The 13,706-nt window shown below is 44.5% G+C and overlaps 1 protein-coding gene across 4 annotated transcripts in view; it reads right to left on the bottom strand.

Annotated features, from left to right (window-relative positions):
- The window catches only part of THADA (THADA armadillo repeat containing), a 286,751-nt gene that overhangs the window by 73,824 nt on the left and 199,221 nt on the right, over positions 1 to 13,706 (bottom strand). The window lies entirely within an intron of this gene.

Raw genomic sequence — 13,706 nt, 5'->3', positions numbered from 1 at the left:
ATTCCTGTTTTATCTTTATTAAATTCTTAAGAGAAAAGAAAAATAATATTATTTTTAAAGGGCATTATTCTTCCCATTTTTACAAATCCCCAAAGCAGCTCATACAGCTCAAGTGACCTACCCAAGATCAGGGCAAAAACCAAGAATAGAATCAAGGTTTTCCAGACAAATTGTATCTATGTGTCCAAACACAATCAGATGAGAAATGAGACGCTGTGCCCAGCAAAGGGAGTATTTTGGTTTGCAGCCACGTGCTCTGGTGTTGTGTCCTGGTAGCCAGTCTGGAGAAACTCAAGGCTCCGGGCACAGCTGTTTCTGTGGGGGCTGACATAAAGGCCTATTTTCAACAGGGCCAGTTATGCTGATAAAGACTTACTTACTCAACAATAGATATCTCCTATATTTGCCTAGGTCTTTTATACTTTCCCACCCATTATTCACCATGTCCTTCCCTGCCCTCATCTATTTCCCACTGTTATTTTAGAGCATCCCACTTTACAGAGGGGCCTAAAAACTGAGCCCCACCCCCACCCCCCAAGATTACAGGCCACACATCATTGGTTAAGTAGCTGAGCTGGAACCAGAACCCAGACCTGCCCACCTCAAGAGTGCTCCTCACCTTCGAAAGGTGTGTTCACAGGCTAGAGGCTTTTCCATTCACTAAGGGCCCCTCGAAGTGCCCCTCCCTGTAGTCACCCAGGAAGAGAGGGCCCTGGGCTGGTGAGGGTCCCTTCTGACTCAGTGAGGGAACCCTAGGCTGAGCTGAAGTTGTGTGGGAAGGTGTTATTTCCAGAGGCCTGTAGGCCAGTCCCTTGGCCAGGGAAGCCCGGGCATCACTGGCAGCTGAGCGCAGGAAGGACAGTGAGGTTTTGGACGGTGTCTCTGAAGGCGGCTCCCTTGGCCCATTCATGTAAGCCCAGCCCACATGCCCCACAAGGCCTCCTGGAGGCAGCCTGAAGCTTGGCCACACAGGGCGACGTACCAGCGTGAGTCAGCTCAGTATGAGGGGGGAGAAGCAGGAGACTAAGTGAGGCCTCAAGAAGCCCTCCCACCAGGTCTGCATGTTACCTGAAAGCCTGCCCCCTGAGTTACTGGTTTCAGTTAAAGGTACTGTCTCCAAAAGATCCCTACTAAAAAACAATTGTATGGCCCAGGACCATTTACATGTTAGAACTATTCACATGTTAGAACTTAGTAATGTGTTAGCACGATTTGTTGGCCAGATCAAGCAGTAGCTGAGTGGATTTCTGCGGAAAGGGGATCTAGAGTAGCTAAGTTATGATGACCACAAGATCTAGAGCAGGGGTGTCACGCTCATTTTCACCAGGGGCCACATCAGCCTCACGGTTGCCTTCAAAAGGCCAAATGTAACTTTAGGACTGTATAAATGTAAACCACTCCTTAACAGTTAAGCGAGAGCTCGGGGCTGCTACTGGATAGAAACAAGGTGCTGGGTCGGATAAAACAAGGTGGATTCGGCTCATGGGCCTTGTGTTTGCCGCCTGTGAACCAGAGCACGGGTCCCTGTCTAACGAGGGCAGCTCTGGAGAGAGGGCCTGGGGCAGCCCAAGGCAAGTGGTTGCAGTATTCCCTGTTATCAGGCTGCAGGAAGAACAAAGAGGATCAAGAGGCAAAAAATAAATGTGCTATTTATATCTCTAACCTGGGCTGTCTCCAGAGCCAGCCGCATCTGTCAAGTAGGAAGAAATCACCTGCCCCCTTGTGTTTATTTCCTCATCTACAAACACCGGTTTGGGTTTTTGGAGCAGGGAGTCAGAGTGCCACTTTTAGTCTCCTTTGGGGCTCCCATTGGGTGAGAGGCTGTGTGGGTGAGCCTCCAGGCACTGCCTCCCCCACCACCTTGCACCATATTTTCCGCCTCTTCTATCTTCAACAGCTTGCACTTCCACTTAAGCTTCTGTTTGAGGAGAGGATTCCACTAGATTAGATGATTTCTAAGTTCCCTTTCCCACTATAAATTCTGTGGTTCTATGGTCTTCTTAGAAGCATCTCTGTCCCCATTCCTAGCTGCTTAGATAGACAACAGGGGCTTCCGAGTGACAGAGAGCTGGTGGATTGCTACTAGGAAGGGCTGGAAAGTTTGCTGATCATCAGGAGAGTCTGGGAAGATTGAAAACACAGCTCAGTGTGTCTCTTGTGCATGGAGATGGCAGCCTATTTGCCAATGTAAGCCTGAGTTTATTGACTTCCTTTCAACTCTTGGATCAAATCCAAATTCCTCTGGCTGACATTTAAGGCCTGCCACACCTGGTCTCTTATCAAATCTTATACTGCTCTCCAAAACACACCAAGTCTTCTTCAGCTCTGGCCCCTCACTGGCCCACAATACCTCGCGTGTATTCTCTATGGTGTGACAGCACGCACATTGTCCACCATCGTGAACTGCTCTTTCCCGACACTTCTGGTGTTAGATCACACCCGTGCGCTAAGATCCATCTCAAACACCTACCTACCCTAGAACGAACGCCTTCTGAAGTCTTGTGTTTATTAAACGTATTACAGAATTAGAACTTCTATATGAACATCAGTGTTGGTTGTTTCACATAGATAAACTACCTTTTCAACTAGATGGGAACATAACTAAACTCTGATAACAGAGACTCCATTATATATGACTAAAGTGGTTCCCACAAGCTGAGCACCATACTAAGATTCCTTCCTTTGTACTTGGGCAATGAGACCAACACAACTTCCTTAGCAACATAGACTCTATACCAGTGTAACCTCACTCATTCTCCAATCTACGAAAATTAACCTCAACTAACAGCTGCATCTCACTCGGCCTTTAGAGACTTCTCCCTCCTCCTAGGCGACTTCCTGACATGCCACCCCCTTGCTCCCCACACGCTGGCTCCTGTAACACAGTCTGGCCTCAATACAGCATTTACCAAACTCTGACTTATTTACAGTTAGTTAAATCCATACCTGCCTTGACCGGGTAGTTCGGTTGTTTAAAGCGTCATCCCGATATGCCAAGGTTGTGGGTTTGATCCCCAGTCAGGGCACATACAAGAATCAACCAATGACCGCACCAATAAGTGGAATGACAAAATTAATGTTTCTCTTCCTTCTCTCCCTTTCTCTAAAATCAGCAAATAAAAATTAAAAAAAAATCCACACCGGTCTTATTTACTTGGTTTTTGAAGTAGGGACAACATCATTCATCTCTAAATTCCCTGCTGTGCCTTGTTTTGTACTGTTTGTGAATCCAAACTGGCTTGAATTCACTGGGAACAGCTCAATGAAGGTAACCAAGGTGTTGATTTATCCAAGAGACGGAACACATTACACGCTAAAGGAAAAACCCCACTGTATTAGAGCTTTACATCATATTATGAGAATGTGTTGAGGACACTTGGAGCCTGCATTCCCTTGAAAGCGGGGCCGTGACAACGCGGCCCACACCTTCCAACAGCAACACCCCAACAGGCCAAGAGCTACAAGTGGAGCAAGACAGGGTGTTTCTGAGCCCTTTATCGAACTAATTACCGACTCCAGGTTAGGTGTGCAGGTTTCTATGCTCGAAAGTAGAAAGCATGAGCAGCTGGGGAGTGAATTCTTGATGCACAGTTGCATAAAAGGGCTGTTTCTAGTTCTCGCAGCGGTATGCAGAAACTTTGATCTTGGGCAACTTGCTTAAAGGCTCAGTTTAATACATTGACCACTGCTGACTGCTCTTACCCAACCAGTTTCCATAAGCTCAGCCTGTCAACAAGAAATATGTCGTATATCCTCAAGCTTCACTTCTTCTCAAACAGCTTATTCCTTCGGGACTTGGATATACTTTTAAACGTACTATCTAGTGAAAATGTTTTGCACCTTGTCCATTGGTTTGGGTTAAAATATGCTAACTTAATGTTTCTCTCTGTTTTTTAAAAATACTAACAGGATCTCATCCCGAGATACCGTGACCTTAAACATTCCTGAGAAGTCTGGAAGGGAAGCGAGCAGATGTCAACAAGCCTGGGTCTAAAATACACCAACTTCATTTCTCTCATTCACGTATGTTATGAGGCTCAAGAAGACTTTGAATGGGCTGAGTTGGAGGGTTAAAGAAGGGTCCTCATGAGAACCTTCCTCTTCAATAAAACCTTGGAGTTGAAAGAAAAGCAATTTTAAAAAGGGGGAAGAAGAAAGTACTGGGAAAACTTTTATTTTGATAAAAAAGAAAAAGAAAGTGCAGAGAAGAAACAAACCAAAAGCAAAACCCAAGCCTAGCAATGCCTGGAAACTTGCTATGTAACTAACCATCCCTGCTCAGACTTGCTTCCCCTAACGTTTTGGCAGGGACCACAAATGGTAGCCTTAAAATGCCACACAATCCTCTGAATACTTGAACAATCCTTGACCAGAGTCATTTCAGTGGCATGGGAGTAACAGCAACCTGCAGCTGTGGCGAAAAACCGAGGGCTCTATTTCAAGTACAGCGGTTACGAAAGAAGGACCTCTTCCTTTGGGAGGGGATCAGTCCAAGAGACATGAGGGTTTTGGGGAAGGGCTAAGGGACAGTGGGAAAATGGAATCAGACCTAAGCCCCAGTATTCCTGCCTGGGAAGTGGAGTATCTTGTGTGAATAAATTTGGTGGTTAGAAAATAAATGCTGTCTTCAGCTGTAAAGCAAAACAGAATCCTACACCAGGCCTTCTGCAGCTGGCCACAGACTCCCCTGGGAAAGAGCTGGGATTGCCACACACAATAAGGCAAGCCCTGGCTTTGTCTCTAGAAGCATATTTTCCTTACACATTCAAGCCCACAGGCCCCCCAGGGACACACCACTCAGCTCAGGGGGGACCAGCAAGTGAGAGAGAATGGGGAGAATAGACGAGAGCCTGGATAAGGGGTGGACAGGGAAGGAGGTGGCGAAGTGACTGGGAGTACATGTGCTGGGGCAATGGAGGGGCAGACGAGGGGCTCGGGCAGGGAGAATTGGGAGTGTCAGGAGCACCCGGGGGAAGCTGTATAGGAAAGGAGATGGACCACAGAGCTAATAATTTTTGCAAGTAACAACTAACTTGGGGTAACAAATTGGGTCTAGTATAAAGAGTAGGTCTTCAACAAACATTAGCTCCCTCCACCATGTCTTCCCCAGCCCCACATCAGCACTGTTTTATTAAAAAATGTATTTCTCAAGGTTGCTTTCCCCATAACCTTGGGACCTGTTCTGGTATTCTTGAGAGCCTGTTTTTCTCACCAGAATATCAGACTGTTATTTTTCAAAATGATAAATACTTACTGCATGCCAACAAAGCATTGGTCCTACCCTAGGCAGTGAGGCCACTGGGACAGCTGCCCAGACAAGGGAGTGTGGACTCCCCAGTGGGGCGCCGGGGCCCTGCACCCTCTCCATGCAGGTCATCCCAGGTGGACGGGGAAAGGATTCTGGAATGACCCCATCAATAGCCTCAGCCCTGTCCTGTGGCTCCAAGCTCCAGTCACAAGCCCTTGAGAATGAGGGTGTGAAGTACTTAAAAGAGAGGGCTGGCTGATCACAGTGCCTGGCACCCTGACCCTGGGCCCTTGGAATACCTACTCTGCCCCCTAACCAGCAGCACTGGAATTGCCTGGGAGTTTGTTGGAAATGCAGGATCTCAGGCCCCACCCCAGCCTGACTGAGTGGGAGTCTTCATCTTAGGAGACCCCCAGGTCATTCCTGTGCACCCTTGGTCTGAGAAGCACGGCTCTGAAGAATGTGGAAGGTTGCACCACTCAACGCCGTGCCATGCTGTGAAAACACTGTCTGGACAGACGGAGGAGGTGTGGTTCAGCAGAAAGAGCCTGACAAGGCTCAGGGAGCTAAGTCCTCAACAAACACTAGCTGTTGTCAGAGAGAATCCTACCCCTGGTCAGCCGTGTGAGAACAGACTAATAAATACCCTGTCTCTCTGGGCTGCACTTCCCACATGCAGGGGATGGAGTGGGTTGCAGTCAGCTTCAACATTCTTTCAGTACTAAAGTTCTAGGTCTGTGATTCTGTCTGTGGCCTTGTTTTGTTCCCTTTGCTACACTGAAGTAGTGGTTTTAATAAACAGTTGCAGTATTTGATGTAGCCTGAAATACAGTGGGGCTCAATAACTGTTTGTAGAATGGAGTGGTAGTGTAGTCTATTCTATCTAAGCAGCACCTCAAAAAACTAAAAATGGGCCATGAACTTCCAGAAAAATCAATCACACAAGAGTATCAGGTTCAAATGGCACTTTGGGAAGCAAATGACATAACTGAAAATAACCTGCTAAGGTAGCTTTAAAGTAACCAACCTCAGAAATGCACCCATATGTGAAACAATTGTATGGGCCCCCTGGCTGACATATTTGTGCAAAGTTTCAATGGCTACATCTCCTGGGTGGCAGGCTAGAGAGAAACAGTCCAACCATCTTTCTCAAATGAATCATTGGCCTCAGGAAAAAAATACAAGTGCCCTTTAGCATGACTTTTATTGTACCCAATACTCATCCTTGACCCTCTCCCTCAGGGTGATGGGAGACACAAGAATGCACAAGAAAACATCAGCAGTTCTCAATCTGACTGCATTTTAGAATCTCCCAGAGAGTTTTAAAAATACCAGTGCTTGGGCTACACTCTAAATAAAAAAATCAGAAATTTTGGAGGTCAGACCTGGCATCAGTAGGTTTGAAAACCTCTCCAGATGATTCTAATATGCAGCCATCAGCTAACCTGGTACTTGATAAATGCCAACAGCCAGGGTCAAAAACCCCTCATTCTGCGGAAGCTCAGCAGGTAGCCTACAGGAGAAGTCAGCTCTGGCCCATTGCAGCCCTGCAGGAATTTGGCCTGGTGTTGCTGGACCTTCCAGTTTTTCAAAAGAAGCTAGAAATCTGATTTACTGTAAAATTTCCTGATTTTAAAAATACCAGCAGCTAAAGTCAAACAAAACACACCTATGGTCAATTTGCTCTAGATGCACTGTCAGTCTGACCCCCCTGGTGGCGGGTGCACAACACACCCAGGCCTGAGCAATGCCGCAAGGACAGCCAGGGGACAACTCTCCGTAAGCCGGCACAATAAAACACTTAAGTACGGCAGCTTCCCTGCTGAAACGCCAGAAGTAAAAACGGAAAAAATGTCTACATTGTTTTAACTTATCTGTTAACTCACGCCGAGCTGAAAGGCTGACCGAACTGGGCGTCTCACCCACGGGGTCTGTCTCCCCAGTTGTTTCACTGTAGAAAAACAGATTTTTTTATACTAAGGGAGATTTGAGAACAGTTAATGAAATATTGACAAATCTGCTAAACAGAGCTCGGCGCACAGAAGGCATCCAAAAAGCAAAAACTTCCTTAACCGAATCTTTAAAATCTTAGTGAAATACTGATGGACGTCCCCGATCCACTGCGTGTGCAAAGATAAACTGACATACCTCTTGTAATTCAGTACGGCAGTGTGCATCAAGACCCTCTAAAATGTTCATATCCTTGCGGTTATTTTATTGTTGGACATCAAGCCTAGGGTAATAACCCACAGTCACTTAAAATCTCTCTCTCTCACACACATACACGCAACCATAAGGATTTCGACTAGAATGTTATTATGACATGAAAAATGGAAAACAAAGTAAAGGGCCAGCAAGGGAGCAATAGTCAGGTAAACTTAATGCCTGATAAAAAAATATGCTACCTTTAACAAATATATTCAGAGATATTTTCTAATTTAAAAATAGGCAAAAGTATTTTACTTTCAGAGAGGCACAGGTGGTAAAACTAGGAAGAAAAGCAAGGGAATAGTTATCATAAGCCAGGACAATGATAACCTCAGAAGAATGATAGGGTACAAAGAGTTTTTTAAAATGTTTGTCATGAAAAAAAATTTTTTAAACTTGTGATAAACTATACATAACATAAAACTTACCACCTTAACCATTTTAAGTGTGCAGTTCAAGTGTTAATCACATTACACTGTCACTCACCCAGTCTCCAGAACTCTTTTCACCTTGTAACACTACAGCTCTGGACCCATCAACACTGGCTCCTCATTCCTCCACACACCCTGCTCCCCAGCCCCTGGCAACCGCCACTCTGCTTTCTTCTCTATGAACCTGACTGCTCTGGGCTCCTCGTATGAGTGGGGTCATATAGGATTTGTCCTTTTGTGACTGGCTTATTTCACTTAGTATAATACCTTCAAGGCTCATCCATGTTGTAGCATGCATTAGAATTTCCTTCCTTTTTAAGGCTGAATAATGTTCCATTCTCTCTCTCTCTCTCTCTCTCTCTCTCTCTCCCTACACACACACACACACACACACACACTACATTTTTTTTTATCCATTCATCCATCAAGGGACACTTGGGTTACTTCTACCTTCTAGCTATTGCAAATAATGCAGAATAATATTGTGAATGTACAAATACCTCTCTGAGACTCTGCTTTCAATTCATTAAATATATACCCAGGAGTGGGATTTCTAGGTCATATGTTACTTATATTTTTAATTTTTTGAGGAAATGCCATAAGGTTTTCCACAGTGACTACACTACATAGAATTTTTAATAATAATAGTAAATGCTTTCAGGATACCGTTAAGTGAACAAAGTAAACTATAACTTACATATATAGTATAACCTCAACTACATTAAAAATGAATAGGAAAAAAGGTGAAGTAACTACATACATAAAACTGTTAACCAATATAATAGTGGTTTCCACTGGATGTTGGTAAGATTAGACTTATTTTCCCTTCCAAATTTTATACTTGACTAATATTCTATGATAAGCATGTACAACACTGACAATCAAGAAAAAAAGAAAAAATTTAGTAGGACATAATTTTCTTCCTGGTCATCACATCATTCACTATATAGTCTGATAGTCCATTCAGTTCACCACATTTACAGAAAGAAAAGCGCACACACTTATTTTTTTCTTTTCATAACCAAAAGAGACACTAGAAAACCAAATTGATTTATAAAACATTTTAAGCCTGACACAAGTGGCACACAGGGAGAAGGGGAGAAAGTGAAGTGACTGGCAAGGGGGAGAGTGCTGGGAGACAGCTTCCTCCCAGGCAATCTCAGAGGCCAGGCCGCGGCATTGTCCCCTCTTTGAGCGCACCCCTCCGCCAGCCACAAAGTGGTGAGACAGGTTGCCCCACTCAGCCACTACCTAAGGCTCTGTCCCACACAATTTACAGGTGTCTTTTCTACAATAGGCTATGCTGCTAAGACAGGGAGTCAAAGCAGCTCTACATAATACACAGAAACAAACACAGGGAGGCTGCCAAATCGAGGGGACAAAGGCATATGGCCCAAATGAAAGAACAGAACAAAACTCTAGGAAAAGAACTAAATGAAACGAAGATAAGCAACCTATCTTCGAAACACTGGTGATCAGGAGGCTCAAAGAACTCAATGGGTACTGCAACAGCATAAGAAACACCCAGGCAGAAATGAAGGTTGCATTAAGTAAACTAAGAAAAATCCACAGGGAACCAATAGTGGAGGGATGAAGCCAAGATTCAAATCAATGATTTGGAACATAATGAAGAAAAAAACATTGAATCAGAACAGCGAGAGGAAAAAAGAATTAAAAAAACTGAGAATAGAATAAGGAGGCTCCGAGACACCTCCAAACATACCAGCATCCGAATCAGGGATGCCAGGAGAAGATGAACAGCGAGAAATTGAAAACTTATTTGAAAAAATAATGAAAGAAAACTTCCCTAATTTGTCAAAGGAAATAGACCTACAAATCTAGGAAGCACAGAGTCCCAAACAAATTGGACCCAAAGAGGACCGCACCAAGACAAATCATAATTAAAATGCCAAAGGTTAAAGATAAAGAGAGAAACTTAAAAGCAGCAAAAGAGAAGCAGAGAGTTAACTACAAAGGAGTTCCCATAAGACTGTCAGCTGATTCCTTGAAAGATACTTTATAGGCTAGAAGGGACTGGCAAGAAGTATTCAAAGTGATGAAAAGCAAGGACTTACGATCTAGATTACTCTATCCAGCAAAGCTATATTTAGAATGGAAGGGCAGATAAAGTGCTTCCCAGACAAGGTAAAACTAAAGGAGCTCATCATCACCAAGCCATTATTATATGAAATGTTAAAGGGAGCTATGTAAGAAAAAGATAAAAACTATGAACATTAAAATGGCAATAAATTGCACAACTATGAACAAACTGCACAACTATTAGAAATACAAATTAAGCAAACAAGCAGAACAGAAACAGAATTACAGATATGGAGATTTGGAGGGTTATCAGCTGGGAAGGGGAAGGGGGTGGTGAGGGAAAATGTGCAGGGATTAAGAAGTACAAACTGGTAGGTACAGAATAGACGGGGGTGGGTGGGGGTAGCGGTTAAGAACAGTACAGGAAATGGAGAAGCCAAAGAACTTATATGCATGACCCATGGACATGAACTAAGGGAGGGGATGGCTAGACGGAATGGGGGTATCAGGCAGAGGGGAGCAAAGAAGGAAAAATTGGGACAACTGTAATAGCATAATCAATAAAATATATTTAAAAAACAAGCAAACACCTGGCTGGCGTAGCTCAGTGGATTGAGCGCGGGCTGGGAACCAAAGTGTCCCAGGTTCGATTCCCAGCCAGGGTACATTCCTGGGTTGCAGGCCATAACCCCCAGCAACTGCACATTGATGTTTCTCTCTCTCTCTCTCTCTCTCTCTCTGTCTCTCTCTCTCTCTCCCCCTTCCCTCCCTAAAAATAAATAAATAAAATCTTAAAAAAAAACCAAACAAGAAAACAAAACAAAAAACTTTTAAGGCCAATATAATAGTAATTTTCTCAAAGTAAATAAATCTTTTCTCCTCTTAGTCCTCCTGGACAGGGTTTTTAAAGTCCTTCCTATGCAGGCAGAGCCTGTGGGCCAGCTGGGCCAGCGGCAGACAGCACCTGACCAGGGACTGCGCCGACTGCTCCTCCACGGCGCCCACTGCCAGCCTCTCCAGCACAGCAGCTGACCCCTGTTCTCACTCGGTTTCTGGCCTGGGCAGCTCAGTTTTCCTTCAATAGTTGGTAAACTGCCTTCACACCGAGAGAGAGAGAGAGAGAGAGAGAGAGAGAGAGAGAGAGACAGTCAACTGGACTGAGGAGGGAGAAATGGAGAAAAAAGGGGAAGGAAGGGACTTGAAGGATTAATGAGCTGAATTCTATAAAGGCTTTGACATCTTGGAATGAAAAGCGGCCTGTAAGAGCAGAAGCCCAGTCCTCTACTCAGGCCACGCTGCCAGCTGGCCATTCATCACCAGAAATTCCCCAATAACTCCATGGCTATTGCTTAATCACCTCATATAAATCCCTATTAATCTTGCAAAGTCAAAACACAAATATATGACAAAAGTCTTTATGTGCCCTAATTTCAGGGTCAAAATTTTAAAAACTGAATTGGTTATCCAATGGCTCCAATGAACTTCAAAAAAAAAAATCCCTTCTTTGGGAATCAAAGGACAAATAAATGACACCCCTACTAATGTTTTTGTACTTATTGGACTGCATGAACTCAGACTAATGATCAAATAAACTGTAGAGGAAAAAAGGTGTTGGTGCTAAAATTTAAACCAACATTTTTTTTTTTTGCTGTAACATTAATGTTTCATAGCTTATACCGAAAAGATACAGAAAGTCCTTAGTAGGCACAAAGGAACATGTATTCCTCTTTCATGTGTCAATTGTTAGGGACAGAAAGGAGCCACTTCAACAGTGGAATTTGGAACACTGTACATTATAACGTCTTTCAGGGGAAAGGCAAGTGAGAATGTGAAGACAGGGCTGGCTTTGAGAAGGGCCCACTAGGACCCAGAATGGGCTCACGTGAGCAAGCAGCTGTTAGTGCAAACACCTCCTGTAGCAACACTCTTGGAGGACCTCAGGGACAGGGCAAGCATGTGACAGATCAAAGCTGCATCGCTTATATCCAATTTATATACAACACTTATATCCAATTCAGGAACGTCAAGGTTGTTATGTCGATGATGTGAATAATACAGGGAAACAGATCCATGGCTTTGGAATTCATTGTGTTCTGGCAATATGTTTTCCTCCCAAACTTTATTTTAGGCTCCAAACACATCCTGGTTAACATGGTAAAGTGCGCTGGGCAGTAAGAGGAAGCCTGGGGTTCGGAACCATCTACAGACCACCCACAAAGTGTAAAGTTCACACTTGCATAATAAAGTGTTGACTGTACTGGAAACATAAAAAGTGGCTTTCCTGGACTCTCAGCAAGCAAGGTGGAAACCCAGTGAATTGAAGTGATTCATGCCTTTGTTTTCTAGGGCTGGAAAACCATGGAGAAAAAAAATCAAGAGAAGTGGGTGGGGGTGATGATGATGAAAAGCCTGATTAAAAAATTGCAACAGGAACCACAGGGAAGGTTAAAAGAGGCCAGGAGGACTTCTCCAGCTCCAGAGGAGGCTTATGGCAGCTTTGTCATCCATCGTCAGGCATTGCACAACATGAAGGTCTGTTCAGATGGCTGGCCTGTTACTCCATCTCCTCCTTCCTATCCAAACAGATGGAACAGGCTCATGAAGCCAGTGGATGATGAATTTCTGTAAAACCCATGAAAGGGTAGCAAGCTACGGGGGCAGAAATCCCTTCCTTATAGAACTTTAAGAACAGGAGATGTAGTATTCTCTCTCTGGCCCATCCAGGCTGCAAACCAGGGGTTTCAGTAGCAGGGTTTCTGGGGAGCCCTGACTTTGTGATAACCTAGAAATAATAGCCAGAGGGTCTGGCCCACAAACTGGTAAACACGTAAGAGCACAAATGTGGTCACAGTTCTCTGTTCTGAAGAAAGCACCTGGGGGAGGCTGTCTAAAAGCCACACAGAAGGCAAACGATACTAGGGTTATGGAACTGGTTTATGGTCAGTTGACCCCTACTCTTTAAGTAAAAGAGAGAACAAAGACTGGATGGAAAACCATCACTCCCTTTATTGGCATTTCAGACACTAAAGAATTTCCCCATCAATATCCCTGTCCAAAGCGACAGGTGCTTAGAAAAACCACAGACTCACACATCCACACGCAGAGGAACCCTTCACCTCACCGGAAGGTTTCCTTTAGGATTTTTTCATGACGTGGCCCAAGTGTTCCTTCAGCTTCGTTTTCTGCCACATGTACCTTACACTCGCACCAGGAGAGCCCTTTATCGTTCTCCACACTCACCACGCCATTTCACGCTGCCATGCCTTTGCCTGCATCACTACCTGAGCCTGGAATGTTCCACCCTGCCCTGGCCCCTTGGCAAAATGCTACTTGTCTCTTGAAGAGTGCAATGTTGGGTCCCCCCTGCCCCTCCTCTGGGCTACTTCTGTACTTACCACATATGTTTATTATCACACTTACCACACTGGATGAAAATTATTTATTTACACATCTTTCTCACACCCTGGGTGTGAGCTCCTTGAAGCTAGGACTAGTTCTTTTATATCTGCATCCCTGCTTCTCCTAACACAAAGGCCAGTGTGTGGCCTGTGCTCAGCAATGCCCTGTTGAATTCCACTGAGTTGCAGGCCTTGCCATATAGGGTGAGAAGCCCAACAAAAGTGAACAGAAGCATATATTTTTAAAAAACAAAAATAGAGGCTGTTATGTGAGACAACCAACATTCTGATTCTTAATCAAACGCAGCACATCACAGCATGGAATGTGGGGGTCCGGGGCCTCCGGCAGACCTGCCCTGCGGGAGCTCACGGAGGACGCAC

Source organism: Phyllostomus hastatus, unplaced genomic scaffold (assembly GCF_019186645.2).
Source record: "Phyllostomus hastatus isolate PE091 unplaced genomic scaffold, TTU_PhHast_1.1 phas_scaffold_78, whole genome shotgun sequence".
NCBI classification, from domain to species: Eukaryota; Metazoa; Chordata; class Mammalia; order Chiroptera; family Phyllostomidae; genus Phyllostomus; species Phyllostomus hastatus.
Note: the sequence above shows the minus strand (reverse complement) of the source record. Positions and strands in the feature narration are given on the sequence as shown.